We start from the raw sequence: 12,818 nt of genomic DNA on the forward strand, positions 1-12,818 counted from the left end.
GAGGACCCTCGAGGAGGAGGGCTAAGTAGCTGGAGAGCAGAGTTAGAAGTGGTGGAAACAGGAGGAGAGATGGCCCTGCTCAGAGGAGCGTACAATCTAAGGGGAGGGGTGGACAGACAGAGAGACGCAGGGGAGAGAGGGAGAGTAGGGGGACAGAGGCAGAAGATAAGGTAGGAAGTTAAGTGGGAGACAGAAAGGCTTTAAGAAAAAGGTGGGTTTTTAGGGCCCGTTTGAAGCTGGACAGATTAGGGGAAGTTCTGATGGAGGGAGGGAGCTTGTTCCAGTGGAGGGGGGCAGCGCGGGCGAAGTTTTGGATACGCGCGTGGGAGGAGGTTATAAGGGGGGAAGAGAGGTGACGGTCAGAGGCAGAACGGAGAGGGCGGGATGGAGCATGAATAGAGAGGAGGGTGGAGATGTAGGGCGCAGTGGAGTTGGCGAGGGCCTTGTAGGTGAGTGTGAGGAGCTTAAAGAGGATTCTGAAGGGGAATGGGAGCCAGTGAAGGGCTAGGTAGAGGGGGGAGACAAAAGAGGAGCGGCGAGAGAGGGAAATAAGCCTAGCTGCAGCGTTAAGGACGGATCGAAGGGGATCGAGATGAGAGTGGGGGAGGCCAGTGAGGAGGTTGCAGTAGTCCAGGCGGGAGATGATCAGAGAGTGGATAAGGCATTTGGTGGCATCTTGGGAGAGGAAGGGCCGGATGCGAGCGATGTTGCGCAGCTGGAAGCGGCAGGATTTAGCAAGAGAGAGGATGTGGGGGCCAAAGGAGAGAGAGGAGTCGAGGATGACACCAAGGCAGCGAAGTTGGGGGACAGGGGAGATAGAGGTGTTGTCGACAGTGATGGAGAGGTCAGAAGGGGATGGGGTATGAGAGGGAGGAAAAACTATGAGCTCAGTTTTGGCAAGGTTAAGTTTGAAGAATCGAGAGGACATCCAGGAGGAGATGGCAGAGAGGCAGGCGGACACCCTAGAGAGGAGGGGGGGAGAGAGATCAGGAGAGGAGAGGTATAGTTGAGTGTCGTCAGCGTAAAGGTGGTAGCTGAAGCCGAAGGAGCTGATGAGTTCACCCAGGGAGGAGGTGTATAGAGAGAAGAGTAAGGGTCCCAGAACAGAGCCCTGAGGGACCCCGACTGGAAGGGTGGATGGGGGGGAGAGAGACCCAGAGGTGGTGACAGAGAAGGAACGGTGAGTAAGGTAAGAGGTGCACCAGGACAGGACTGGGCCGGAGAGGCCGAAAGACTGGAGGGTGTGAAGGAGGAGGGGGTGGTCAACGGTGTCAAAGGCTGCAGAGAGGTCAAGGAGGATGAGAAGGGAGAAGTGGCCCCTGGCTTTTGCAGAGAGGAGGTCATTGGTGACTTTAGCCAGGGCAGTTTCAGTGGAGTGGAGGGGGCGGAAACCAGACTGGAGAGGATCAAGGAGGGAGTATTCAGAAAGGTAGGAGGTGAGACGGCTGCAGACGAGCCTCTCGAGAATTTTGGAGGCAAAAGGGAGAAGAGATATGGGGCGATAGTTCGAGAGAGAAGTGGGGTCGAGATTAGGTTTCTTAAGAATGGGGGATACGAGAGCATGTTTGAAGGAGGAGGGAAAGATGCCAGTTGAGTTGAGCAGGAGTCGCCATTCTTCCACAAGAAACTCACTCAACTGATGCCTGGTTGATGGTGAAAAACAAAGTCTCAGCTGCTGTTTCAGAATATTTCATAAATGCTCAAGTATGTTTAGTGCTGGTGACTGAGAAGGTAATGAAATGTGGATATCATCATTATCAGCCCAACCATCAGAAATTAAATGCTACATGGGGTGAAGATGATCACTCCATTGAGGAGTCTTTATCATTGACCTTGCCTTCTAAGAGATTGAATGCACCCAAACATGCTAGGAAAATGATCTTGCTCTTTAGGGTTCTCATAGGACGTACTGTTTGTGAAGAAACTGGCTGCTTGGAATTTGCAATCAGTTAATCTGTGTTTTACTTGCCTGTTTTGCCTTGCAGTCACGGTTTTTGCCCTTGGAGTTCAATGCTCCATTCATCCTTATTAGGAAGTTGAGCTGTCTTAGTCACTGAATCACCTGCAAAACGTGCCCCAGTTATCACCCATCTTTCAATGTCACTGAGGTCTCCTCTTGCAGCTATGCTAGAATTATAGACTGGGGCAATCTAACATTTTTCATACATGACCCTGATCATCCTAGAATTGTATTTTGCTTATCTAGTGAGAAGCCCTTGCTTATATTATGCTTTGTGTCCCTCATTTACCCAGGTGTTCCTTTTCTTTGTCCACTATCTGTGTGCAGTAAATTTTTGGTAAAACTTTTAGCCCTGCACTGGTTTTTACAGATATACCCTACTGTTTGCAAATGGTAACAATTCAAGATTATTAAAATGACTGCTTGCCTCTCCAATAACTACATTTTTATTCTATAACAGTGACTGTGTTATCTTAAACCATCTCTCTCATTACCCATCGGGTTGCAGGATTGTTCTCTCTCGTGTGTAATATATATTTTCAGTTTCCACTTTACAATGTACATTTTTTTATTACTGGGTAGGACCCCCCTTTTTGCCCCTAAAACATGAACTCTCCCTAACATGTGCTAACAAGGTGTTGGAATCATTCCTTAGAGCTTCTGGTCCATGTTGACATGATATCACGCAGTTGCTGCAGATTGTTAATGTAGGGGATATTATTGTATAGTTTACAAAAAGGAGTAGCGATATACAAAAATTGTATCTCTGTATACACAGAGCTTCACAAGAATTAAACGTGTCAAGAAAATGAACAAGTAAATCAAGTTTTCTATAATGCGCCCAAGGCCAGTTAGAAACTTGCAGTCCTTGTACAATGCATTGAGAGGACAAACCTGTCTGGTCACAGAGATACATTGTATCTCCCTCCCATTTAGCCCATTGCTGTCAGATTGCACAGGTGTGTCTTGCTTTGCCAGCAATGCTGTTCAAGAGCTGATCCCATCCTGGAACCTTTACAGTAAAAGTCCAGCAATTAGAATGACTAAACATTTTGGAATGAGAAAGCAATAGAGTTTTCTATTTGGAGAAAGCAATTCACATTACGTAAAATTATCAACTGGTCAACATGCCGAATAGCTGCTGTCCTAGTTGCGATGCCCTTATATCACAGAGGATCAAGCCGGTATTCAAAGAAAATGTCTTTGAGTTTAAGATGCTTTTATGGTTTGCAGGACCTCTGGTAAGTCCCTGGCATACAAATGACAATGTTTTTTCTGGGAAACTATTCATGCATGTCATTTATACGGACTATGCTGGTAGTTTATACAGTGATAATTGTGGTTTTCAACTATAGTGAAAGAGAGTATCCAAATGCACCATCAACAGTAGTTAATGTTGTGTTTATAATATAGATCTTTCTTCCCACCTGTATTGCCATACTTGGTTATATAAATGTAACAAAATTAAAAGGGTGAGAGATAACATTTAGGCACAATGAATGTATTAGTATCACTATATGTATATTTACATGTAAAAAGACATGAATTTACGTGTTTATGCCATAACGTGCCATCTCCATTGTTACCAATTAGTAAGTTTATGTCTTGTCTTGATGCAATGGTGTTTTATAATAATCCAGATGGTCTGGAGGCACACAGTAATTTGGAAATCTTTTCATATATCGCCCAAAACAACAGCAACAGTTGGTTATTTACTGTCCGAGAATACGTTTAGTGATCATGCTACTTTGTATAACATGTATTCAGCTACCACACCCATTAATGAGCATCACATAGAATACTTTTTATATGAATAAAATTTGCAGGCATATTTTTTTTCTTTCTTTTGAGCTGTTAGATAAATGTTAGAATTGTCTAAACGGAAGATTGAAGTACCTACAACAGGTTGTCATTTTAGTATTTCCCTTTGTGGAAACAAACAGGATAATTACTGACCCCATAAAATACATGAATTTACCAGTGGCTGGTTGTGAAAATCCCTAAAGCATGATGACTTGTCAGGTTCTTCAGGACCAGAGCATAAAAATCCTGCTGTACCCGTGTCACATGTTGTGCTCTTATAACAAACAATAGGGCCAAATATTACATGTTCCTAATATAATATATATATATATATATTACATTAAGAAATCTTAATTTATACAACATACACAGCAAGGACACTTAATAAGAACTGCATTCAGCATACACCTGAGAAGCGGAAGTCAGCCTGACTGTATTAAAAAGTGAGGACAATGCATTCCTCGGTCAACCGTTTATTACTGGGATTTATAACGCATCTCAGTGGTCGAACACCCATCCCTTTCCTGCAGCTAAATGAGTCATTGCTGATGGGTGATTTCTTGCTCCAAACCAATAAATGCAAACTTACTAATATGCTTAACAAAACCCCATTGCAATTCTGCAATGTGAAAGAGCAGACCTGTATGAAACCCTAGATATTCTGTTTGTGCTGGTTCACCTGAATTTAGACACATTCCTGCATCATGCCAAATTTTGAGAATTGTGATTTTTGACTGGTCTCCAAAAGTGTAAATAACTGCGCGCCTTCTACAAAGCAAGGGACGTCTGTAAATTACGCACTCTACACTCCTTTATCTCATTTTGATAATCTGATTCCAGAAAACAAAATCTTGTACCCTGCTTAGCAAAACTAAGTGCAGTCTGCACAAAAGGAATGCCCTTGCTATGCACAATTCTTCCCATTGACCAGTTCAAGGGCCACCATCTTGCTCTACAAGCCATCACCATCATTGTTTATTTGTAAAGCCCCACAAAACTCAGCTGCACCGAGCAGCCAGTTACTAATCATGGTAAAATATAATCACATTAAAAGAGAACAAGTTCAGATGAGGTTGACGAAGACACATGGATGACTGAAGAGTTGGGCAAGTGTCTCTGCAATGCACAAGCATTAACCAGAATGTGGCTCTTCTGTTTGTAGTGTTTTTAACAAATGCACTGGTTGATATTGCAACAAATTGCCTGTGTATTTCTATAACTAGATAGACAATGGCACTAATGACAAGATTTCTTTAGTTTTGCACCAATCCGTTTGTTTGAACCAATACAACTCTTTCCTCTCTAACTTTTTTACATAACTTTAAAATCATGTGCTGATGTAATGCCTGTGGGGGAACAGGACAGATGCACACAGATACCTTACCTTCCGAACGATGACCACGTTCCATCTGCTTCGGATTCAACTCGGCCGCTCTCCGCTTTGGCGTCCTGCTCTTTCCCTTTCTGGCAGGCCAGCAACTGTACCTCCGTCAGATCACTCCCCTTCTCTATGGGGGAGACACAGAAATTACAACCCGTGCTCACCATAAAGTGATTGTCCAAGCCTACGGCAAGGGAAGAGACCTTCACTTAACCCCGTCTGCCAACATCTTGTTTTGCTCTTGCCAAGGGTGCGGGACTACGAGTATTTGGGACCAGGAACAGTCCCGCCCCAAAGACTCCACTTGCCTCTCTGTGAGGGCCTAACCGGAAGAAAGACTCAAGAGCAATACTCACCCAGGGCACTCCAACTTCCGGTCCCCGCTCTCCTGCTCCTCTATGTCACTTGTGGAAGACAGAACTCAACATGTCCTCCCTCTACTCTACAGGTGAGGCTAAATGTACCACTCACACAACTGGTACTAGCTAACAGGCGCCCTGACCCTAAAACAAACAATGGTAGGGTACGCAACTTCACTAGGTACTGGGTGTAGTGCACTCCCTAGACCTCCTCCCTCTACCTGCGAGGAACACCAGCCTGTGTTCACCTTCTACTCCGGGGCTGACCCTGTCCCTCACCCAGGTCATACCGAGAAGACTATCTTCTCACTATGGGGTCACTCACAAAATCTCAAGGACCAGTTGCCACCTGCACGACTGGGGCTCACTGGAGCAACGCGCCACCAGGGTAGCGGCTTCCACTCTGAACCATCAGTGGCCACTTCCGGAACTCGAGACGTTCACTTTCACCCTAGTGGAACACCGCCCCAATCTGGAACCGCCAGTGAACCTGCTGGAACTCAGACTGGGACACCCAATTGGAACCACGGAACGCGCCCCTGGAAATCAAAAGGGCTGTGCTGCACTGCCAGTAAGGGGCCCAATCACTGCCTCAAGAATTCCTTTGTAACCCCGGGGACCTACGGGATGGGAAGACTACTGTGTGTCCTAACCCTCCCTGCGTGTGTGCTCTATCTACCCCTTGTCCCCACAGACACAGAGTATAACAGGATTACAGTCAGGAAACTAGCCTAACTTTACTGGGGGCCTGATGTCTTGCTCCTGGAAGGAAACATACACAGCACAACCAAACACAATGCACAATACTGTATTTCACCACACAGGGTCAATAACACTTTGCTGCTGTATCTGGAAGGCTGACAACGGGATACACTTACCTCTGCTATCTAACCAGATGGCTATGTATAGCACTATCAGGAGCCTTCTGCTCAACTGTTGCCTCGGGACTAACACTTGAGATTTACTTACAATAGGGCGCTAGACCCAGAGGTGTAACACCAGGCTCCACCTGTAAGGGCCTGGTGCCCTAACTGCTCACTGGGGCCTTATGCCCCCAATAACCGTGAGCTTCAAGCCTAGCTAACTAGGGCCTTGTGCCCTCTCTGACTATGGGCTTGTGCCCACTATTAGTGGCCATGGGCCTAGTGCCCAACCTAACTGCACAGGGTATACTTACCTGCTCTGCACAGGATTCTCTACTTGCCCCCGGCATCTTCTTCTCTGAGTGTTTCAGACAATCTCTTCGGTTTGCCTCTTCTCCGATTTGGCGTGGCTGTTTTCTGGGCAGGGGCGTTCTTAGCCCTTACAAGGGCTCCCCGCCGACGCCTCCGGCGCTCTATTCTTGTGGCAGGGTAGCTCCTTGCCCTGACAAGGGCACCCTGTCACCTCCGCGTCTTCTTCCTGCTACTGGGCTCCACCGACAAACTGAACTCAAGATGGCAGCTTAAATAACTGCCGGCAAGCCGTCATTAGTCGGCTATTGGCGCACATTGGCTCGCCGCGGCGCCAATATTTCAAACAGCCGGAGGTGAGCCAGGATTGGCTCACTCATCCGGCCGCCGATTGGCCAGTAGGGGAAGGCGAGCCCTGATTGGCTCACCTACCGACTGCTGCCCGGACCTGTGGTAGAAGAGAAGTACTCACCGGCGCTGAAATGCAGGAACGGTGAGTAGATTTTCATTTCTTCTGCCTTCGCCCTCTTCACTGCACTTCAAGGGGACACATCATCGTCGCCCTCTTCCTGGATATGGCAGCGGGGCACATCTCTACACTGACAATGTTCTGAGTTTTTAGTATGATTTCCGTCTATTTACTTATTGCTGCTAAAAGAAAAAGAATTGGCAAAAGGTTTGTCTTGTGGATGCATTGAAAGTATATAAGGGGCACATGTGTTAAAGAATTGAGTTTAATTGCTTGGTAAAAAAAAATGGGAGTGCAGTCATTTTATTGTATGCTGCAATTGTGACTTGATGTAAAAAATTTAAATGGATGCTTAGTAACAAGGGGGAAGTTGGATGGGAATCATTGGTTGCTATGAGTTACAGTATATTTTTTGTACAGTTGCCTGGGCACAAATTTGTAAGTGTTTGGGAACAGCTATAATTAGTAAAACAATATTTATTCAACACAGTCTTCTAAAAGTTGCACTTGAAGATCTGAAGTGACTACCTAGAATTTTGGAATGGCCATATGCACTAGGCCTGGGCCTAGGGTGTCATATCTGAAGTGCTGGCAGGCTATTCAATTGCCATCAGTGGCTTTTAATCCAATTAAAAAATAAATTGAATTTATATATCTATACTGCTGTGATTGGGGTATTGTTACATGCATGTCTGGTAGAATTAAAACTCAGCATTGTGGTTATAGGGGGTGGGGCAGGCTCTAATAGCAGCATTCGTGGTCAATAAAATGGAATCCAGGCCTGTATATAGGCATCCTCAGAACAAAGCATCACAGTGATAAAAGCCAAAGTCCCAGAGTTGCTGCAATTATTCCTAGAGAAATATATAAGGTGAACTGAGAAGGTGGTGAGCAGATATATAAAATATTTTATGGCCAGATGGAAGACGGCAGATTCTCTGTAATATTAAACTGCTGCCACCTAGAGACAGCAATAAAATGGGAGCATCCTTTCACGACACAATCCAAGATTCCCACACTTGGTAATATACCTAAAAGCTGATATATATTTTCTGCATGATAGTAGAAATGTTAATTTAAGATGCTGCAGTTGTTGAAATAAATAAGGTCTGCCACTTATAAAAATGTTCTCAGTTGACATTTAAGATTGTAACATTCACAGATGCAGAGCCGGATTTAGACCTCATGGGGTCCTAGGCAAGATACTGGTTTGGGCCCCCCCTCCCTGAAACAATCCATAGCACTATATTTTTGTAGCATACCATATACCATTATAGTTGAGCAGAAGCAGGGCCGGTCTGGCCATCTGGCACTTCTGGCAAATGCCAGAAGGGCCGATGGCTAGATGGGCCGGTGTAGGGACCTAACCCATTATCTGCTGGCCCCGAAACTCTCTGGCTTCCTGGAGGCTGGCTCCTCCCAGAGCCAGCCACCTTACTACATATGTCACGGATGATTGCTGCTCCGTTCCTTCCCCTCGCCTGCCTCTGCCCTATGTCAGTAAACTGGAACTGTGCCCTGCAACCTGGACACAGTTTCCAGTTCTGCACTGAAGTTTTGTTTTTTTTTTGAAGGGGGGAGCGGTTGTCGTGGGTGGGACAGGGGAGGAGGTGGTGCAGGAAGAGGGGTAAGAGGGCCAGGGAACAAGTTGGTGCAGGAAGAGGTGTGAGAGGGCCAGAGGAGAGGGTGGTACAGGAAGAGGTGTGAGAGGGACAGGGAGGATGATGGTGCAGGGGGATGTGTGAGAGGGACAGGGAAGAAGATGGTGCAGGGGCATAGATAATAGAAAGTGTAAAGGGAGAGACATCTTAAGAATGGGAATGTCAGGGATGCAGCCACCATAAAACAAAAGTAGTAATGAAGGATGGGAATACACAGAGGGGACAAGTGTTCAAAAAAAATAAAAAAATCAAGCCTTCAAACTCCATTCACTTATATTCCCACTGCCCTCTGTCCCTGCTCCCAACTGCCTGTGTGAGCTGACAGCTGCGGATCCCTTCTCGCCCAGCGCGCACAGTAGGAGAACAGAACACAGTGCATTGTGTTTCTTGTGTGCATCCTTTCTTGAACTGGGGGCACTACTGTGTATGGCATAATGATTTGGGGGCACTACTATGGCATAATATGATTTGTGGGCACTACTGTATGGCATAATATGATTTAGGGGCAATATTGTGGCATAATATGATTTGTGGGCACTACTATGGCATATGATTTACAGGCACTATTGTGGCATAATATGATTTGGGAACACTGTTGTGGCAAAATATGATTTGTGGGCAGTATTGTATGGGCTAATATAAATTGAGGGTAATACTATGTGGCATAATATGACCTGGGGGCACTACGGTGTGGCATAATATGTACTTATGCCAAAGGCAAGTCTGTCATTGTTGACTATGATGGGGGCCCGAAGAAATTGCTGTACCAGGGCCCAAAATTCCTCTTGTCAGCCCTGCCTGTGAGTCAAGGGGGTAGACATCTCCAGGTAAATAATCTAAATGTTTCCTATCAAACTGATGGATCACATCCAATTAGCTCTCACCCACATCTATCCCCCTTAATTTATATACTGTGTAATTTAAAATGAGTAGAAAAGACACATATCTAGTTACTAAAAAAATATTTTCCTCTGACATTTTGCTGCAGATGAAAATACTTTTAATGCGGCAGTGTAGGTTCAGGGGATCATTCAACAGTTATGTTTTTTCTGATATATTTGTTAGAGTTTTGTTTTGTGTGGATTGATTCATTAAAATTCTGCCATTACTAGGTAATTGAGGGAAAAGGGTACCTGTTAATTATATGTGTGTAAGTAGTCTGTTGTCGCTATTTTGTGAGACATTTGAAAAAAGCAGAACATTGGTTCTCTACAGTGGCGCCTATGTAATTGGTGGTATTGCTGTAGTATGGGGTGGCGTGGTGGCGGCAATGTTGTGTTTGGGGGTTAGTATTGCTAATAAGTGGGAGAGGGTATTGCTGTAATGTGGGGGGTGATGTTGTTTGCTATAATGTGGGAGCTGATGCTGGTTGCTGTAATGTGGGGGGTGATGCTGGTTGCTATAATGTGGGAGCTGATGCTGGTTGCTGTAATGTGGGAGCTGATGCTGGTTGCTGTAATGTGGGGGGTGATGCTGGTTGCTATAATGTGGGAGCTGATGCTGGTTGCTGTAATGTGGGGGGTGATGCTGGTTGCTGTAATGTGGGGGGTCATGTTGGTTGCTGTAATGTGGGGGGGGGGTGATGCTGCTTGCAGTAATGTGGGGGGTTAATGTGGTTGCTGTAATGTGGGGGGTGACGCTGGACGCTGTAATGTGGGTGGTGATGCTGGTTGCTGTAATGTGGGAGCTGATGCTGGCTGCTGTAATGTGGGGGTGATGCTGGTTGCTGTAATGTGGGAGCTGATGCGCTGGCTGCTGTAATGTGGGGGTAATGCTGGTTGCTGTAATGTGGGGGTGATGCTGGTTGCTGTAATGTGGGGGTAATGCTGGTTGCTGTAATGTGGGAGCTGATGCTGGTTGCTGTAATGTGGGAGCTGATGCTGGTTGTTGTAATGTGGGAGCTGATGCTGGTTGCTGTAATGTGGGGGGTCAATCTGGTTGGTATAATGTGGGGGGTGATGTTGGTTGGTGTAATGTGGGGGGGAGGTGATGCTGGTTGCAGTAATGTGGGGGGTTAATCTGGTTGCTGTAATGTGGGGGGTGATGCTGGTTGCTGTAATGTGGGAGCTGATGCTGGTTGCTGTAATGTGGGGGTAATGCTGGTTGCTGTAATGTGGGGGTAATGCTGGTTGCTGTAATGTGGGGGGTAATGCTGGTTGCTGTAATGTGGGAGCTGATGCTGGTTGCTGTAATGTGGGAGCTGATGCTGGTTGCTGTAATGTGGGGGTAATGCTGGTTGTTGTAATGTGGGGGTGATGCTGGTTGTTGTAATGGGGGTGATGCTGGTTGCTGTAATGTGGGGGGTAATGCTGGTTGCTGTAATGTGGGAGCTGATGCTGGTTGCTGTAATGTGGGAGCTGATGCTGGTTGCTGTAATGTGGGGGTAATGCTGGTTGCTGTAATGTGGGGGTAATGCTGGTTGCTGTAATGTGGGGGTAATGCTGGTTGCTGTAATGTGGGAGCTGATGCTGGTTGCTGTAATGTGGGAGCTGATGCTGGTTGCTGTAATGTGGGGGGTCAATCTGGTTGGTATAATGTGGGGGGTCATGTTGGTTGGTGTAATGTGGGGGGGAGGTGATGCTGGTTGCAGTAATGTGGGGGGTTAATCTGGTTGCTGTAATGTGGGGGGTGATGCTGGTTGCTGTAATGTGGGAGCTGATGCTGGTTGCTGTAATGTGGGGGTGATGCTGGTTGTTATAATGGGGGTGATGCTGGTTGCTGTAATGTGGGGGGTAATGCTGGTTGCTGTAATGTGGGAGCTGATGCTGGTTGCTGTAATGTGGGGGTGATGCTGGTTGCTGTAATGTGGGAGCTGATGCCGGTTGCTGTAATGTGGGGGGTCAATCTGGCTGCTGTAATGTTGGAGGTGATGCTGGTTGCTGTAATGTGGGGGGATATTGATGTAGTATGAGTGTGTGTGGGGGTTATTTATTGCTGTAATTTGGGTACTAATAATGTATTGTTGTGGTATTTATTGAAGTAATGGGGGTGATAACAATGTAATGTTGAGGGTCATTAGGAGAAATAAATGCCCCGCACACACACTCATACTACATCATGTTGTACTGCACCAGCAACACGCACTGCGACAGCACCACCATGCAACAATATAGTACATGGAGCCCGCAGCAGGTGGGCCTGTGTGCTTTAAATGCCAGAGCTGATTTTTATTTCCAGTCCAGCCCTGAGCAGAAGTGAAGCTAAGTGCCGCTGTGCAGCGGCAGCGACGCCAAAAGGAGGTGTGGCCATACCATTGGGGACATGGCTTGCATCATTGGGGGAGCGTACCTAACATGTGAAAAGAGCTAGGCCACCCTCGTACAGAAAAAGGCACCCCTAAATAAGTACCGAGCAGTCCTGCTTTTTAAGTAGTTGGGTCAAAACAACTTAAGTATGGATAGAAATACTTATTGTTTGCAAAAATAATAAGCATAAATCCAAGGATGTGCCCCTTGTCACTTTTGTCCCTGTATTATCACACTGCCCCTTCACATCACCTCTGTTCCCCTTCATAATTGTGTCTGAAGCAACTTGTTTCCCCTTTATCATATTGTGCCATTTTGCTTATCTTTCTATTACTTTCTTCTCTTCTGTTTTCTCATCTTCTGTTCTGTTTTGTCTTCTTTCTTGCCTCGTCGCTCGCACTGCCCCTCTCCGCTCTACAGTGAGTCTTTTCTGAATATGATGTCAGGCGTTATGTTATTATCTCACACGGCATGACTCGAGCCTGACATGGAACGCAAAGGCTCAGGGACGAGGCTGCCGGTGGCCGCTGCAATCATGTGATTTTTTTTTTTTAGTTTTTTTTTTCTCCCTCGGACACAATATTTTTTTTTATTGGCTAGCATACCCCACCACCTGCCTTGCCGCCATGCCCCCATGCCCCCTGGGGACCGCAGGTGCCTAGGTTTCCTAGTGGTAAATCCAGCCCTGCACAGATGCTTTGTTCATATAAAGATCTCATAGACTCTCATATTAAAGCACCAAGTCTAGTTCTATCCTCATGTAAATTA

The sequence above is a fragment of the Mixophyes fleayi genome, chromosome 2 (assembly GCF_038048845.1).
Source record: "Mixophyes fleayi isolate aMixFle1 chromosome 2, aMixFle1.hap1, whole genome shotgun sequence".
Taxonomy (NCBI): domain Eukaryota; kingdom Metazoa; phylum Chordata; class Amphibia; order Anura; family Limnodynastidae; genus Mixophyes; species Mixophyes fleayi.